This window comes from Melospiza georgiana, chromosome 15 (genome assembly GCF_028018845.1).
Source record: "Melospiza georgiana isolate bMelGeo1 chromosome 15, bMelGeo1.pri, whole genome shotgun sequence".
In the NCBI taxonomy this organism is placed as follows: Eukaryota; Metazoa; Chordata; class Aves; order Passeriformes; family Passerellidae; genus Melospiza; species Melospiza georgiana.
In genome coordinates, this window is record NC_080444.1 from 643465 (window position 1) to 647199 (window position 3735).

The window sequence follows — 3735 nt, forward strand, 5'->3', positions numbered from 1 at the left end:
GGCTTCATATCCAAGAACCAAGGTCCCAGCCCCAGGAGCCCTCCAGGACCAGGCACAGCAGCTCCACCAGGACACGGTGGGTACAACCTGCCCCTTGCTTTCCTCCAAGGCTGGAATCCCCGAGTGGGGTGGAGTGTCCCCCACACAGCTGCACCTCCGAGATGTCTGTTGAGAAGCCTGGGGAAAGCTGGGGTGTTTTACAGGAATGGGGTCCCTCTTGTTTCCAGTAAAGTGACTGTCAGAAGTGTCCAAGACATTGTGACCAGGCTTTGCCAGGTGTACAGGCTGGAGCCCAGAGGATGCTGTTCCTGTTCCCCGTGCTGGGAGCGGCTCAGGCACAGGGCTGGCACAGAACGGGCAAACCTGGCCCTTCAGCTGGGCTCCTGCAGCCTCAGCTCCAGGGTGCTGCTCCCAGTCTGGCTCGGGATGGACTGGGCAGGACGTGTGCTGCCCTTGGCCTCACCCTCTGTCATCCCTGTCCTGAGCGTCCGACACCCTCACCCCTCACTGCTCGGCCCCACAGAGAAACCCTCGATCTGGGACTGCATGGGAAGCTGTGTGAGGCAAAAGGCATTCATGGGTTAAATACTGAAATCTTCGGCAGCCAAAATTGGAGACATTTTCCAAAACAGCTCTTCTATGCCTCTGAGTGCCTGAAGTGGTTCTGAGCTCCTGGGGAAGCGCAGCCGCTGCCGGGGTGACCCCAGAGCAAACAGGAAAGAGTGAACAGGCACGGACACACGGACTGTGAGCAGCTCCCAGGAAAGCCTCCATCAGAATTCAGTTATGGCATAATCTCTCTTTCTTTTTCAGCTTTTATTAACAACACCTGTAGCGAAGCAAAAGGGGAATGAGGTGACTCTTCTCAGCAGATGGCGAGTAAGAGAAAAAAGGTACCTGAAATGAGAGAGGGAACAAGATCCCAGTTGTGTGGCTGAATTCGAGATGGGAAGGCACCCTCTTCGAGTAATTTGGTATTTTTTGTATTGAAACAAAATACTGAGCAGTCAGCCTAGGAACTGTCAAACACGGTTATTTAACATAAGAGGTAAATAACAAGTATTAAAGTTGTCTGGTGGAGGCAGCAGCAAGCAGTAACTCTTGAGCAGAGACTGAATCCCAGCGCTCAGCTATTTGTGCCTGACAGCCACATCCACCCCAAAATGTCTTCTGCCATCTATTAACGCACTTGCCACAGTCTCTGTCTCGAACGGTGACCCTCATTTACTGCCGTAACCTCAGCCCGTTGCCCTGGTAGTTAATAACATCCCTGTGCAGGTGCTGCTGACGTGTGATCCATCCTGGCTCCGCGGGCCTTCGTTAACAATTAGCAGCATTAACAACACTCTCAGATGGTGTCAGCAGCTCGCTCATCACCGTGGGGCTGTGAGGGGCTGTAATTGGAGCCATCTGTTTGAAGGGTTCTGTTCGCTCCAGCTTGCTGGTGGAGCTGTCGTCTCCTGCTCTTGCTCAGGCAGAGCTCATGGAGAAGAATTCCGTCCCAATGTCCTGCCTAACCCTGCCCTCTGTGGGGGCACACATTCCCTGCGTCCTGTCCCCCAGCCACTTGTCCCCTTTCATCTCTTTGGGGACCCTTTGCACCCTGGAAGGGGCTCTGAGGTCTCTCTGAGCCTTCTCCTCCCACGGAGCACCCCCAGCTCCCAGCCTGGCTCTGTGGGATCAGTGTTGGGTGTTTAGCAGGGGCTCCATCGGGCTGGATCCTGGTGCCTCCCCTGGGACGGGAGCATTGTCCCCAGCCGGGCCAGGGAGGTGACAGGCAGGTGCCTGTCTGAGGCCTTGCTGTGACCATGCAGACAATCCTTCCTGCAGCTGGTTGCAGCACTGGAGTCAAAAAGCTGCCTGAGATGGAATCCTTCCCTCAGGTCTCTGGGGTGGAGGGCAGAGCTCTCCTCCCTCCCCACAGGTCCCAAAGGCTTTGGCAGGGGAGTGCAGAGCTGCTCAGGGACTGCCTGCCCTGGGGAATGACTGCTGGGAGCGTTGGTGGCCTTGGCCCCTTGGGCAGGACCCTGGGGGATGCTGTGCCCTCCCCTGGGAGATCCCTGTGCCTCCAGCCCCGGCAGCCCCATCCCCTGAACCCTGAGCAATTATGCATGCGAGCTGCTGCTGAGATTAGCTGCACATGTTTATATTAACATGCAAATAAAGCAGCTTCAAATAAACCAAAATATGAAAATGTCTCTTCATTAGGTTCGGGTTTATGGCATAATTGATTTGGGGGGTGCAAGGCTCTGATTACCTTCCTGGCGCTGAAGGGATCCACAACAATCACACTGATAACAAACCATTAAACACATTCTATTAAATTACTGGTAATTCTGAAAAAGCTCAATATTGCACATGGGTTCATTTAATTTTTATGTAAATTTTATCCCTGATTTTGCAAAGTCTTAATAGTTTAACAGCAGATTAGGCTAAATTATTTTAATTGAATTTTATGTGAATTTTTTCCTTCTGCCTTTAAGGAACACATTCATAAAGGTTTTTCTTTCAGACATTGTGCACAGAGAGAACTGGATGCTGGTGCCAGCTCCTCCAGCTTCACTGTGGGCCACCATACCCACTTGGATTCGAAATCAACTATAAACCCAACTGTTGCTCATTTCACATGGGATGTTCAGGAAGAAAATACTGAGTTTGGAAATAGAGCTAGAGGAGAGCAAAGGTAGCATCGAATTTGGGAACACTTTTTCCAGAGGGTCAGTACTCTGGGGGGGGTTTATCTTCATTGGGTAGATTTTCTTACTGTTGAGACTGGATCAGAATTCCTCAGGCATCGCTCAGGTGATGTGCTGGGTTTGGAGTGTTTGTCACTGACCACTTGCTCAGAAGCAGCACCTAAACTGCACCCCAAGGCTGGCACTGCCAGGATCCACACCAGGGGCTCCCTGTGACGCTGCCACGTGGCTCCTGGCAGCCCTGGAGTGGGAGCAGAGCCCAGGTCTGTGCTCAGGAGGCAGCACTGGCAGGGCAGCCCCTGCACAGCCATGGGACAGGCACAGGGGCGCCCAGGGTGGTGATGTGAGTTACCCTCTTTGGTTCTCTCTGAGCTTTCTGCTTGCTTTTGTCTGTCTTTTTCTGTATTCTAGTAGTACAACATTTTAAATGTCTTCACCAAAATAACGTCAGAGGATTTCTCCTTGGGTAAGTGTGCCAACAGTAACTACATCTGGGACAAGTGGAGTAAATGCTGCTGATGCTCCCTCACTGGTTGTACTGAAGTCATTTCTGCAGTTATTTCAGCTGCTCTTGGCTGTGGTGTGGGCTCTGGGGTCCAGGCACGGAGGATGGAGGATGCCCAGCTCTCTGCCCCATGGCCACGGTGCTGTCCTGCTGTCCTTCCAGAGCCTGGGAGCACTGGGGATTTCTGGGGGTCATTGCAGGAGTGGGAATTACACCTGGGGGCACCTGCACCTCTGCTATGGGCCCTCCCTTTTGGGCCTTTTCCTTTGTGCCTCTGTGGGAGGGAATCTGTGCTCAGCTCCTATCCCAGAGGCAGCTGGGAGGGTTGGAATGGTGAGCTTTAATTATTCCCTCTCATCAACCATGGAACCATGGAATCCAACGTTAGTGTAGGGCTGCAACCCTAACAGGGCTCGGGCCGCAACTATGACTGAGTTTTATCAATGCCTCTGAATTATTCAGTGTAAAAAGGCCCCTAATTGCGTTAATTGCCCAATGAGTCAGTGCATTGCAGGCACCTGGCAGCGGGAGTGA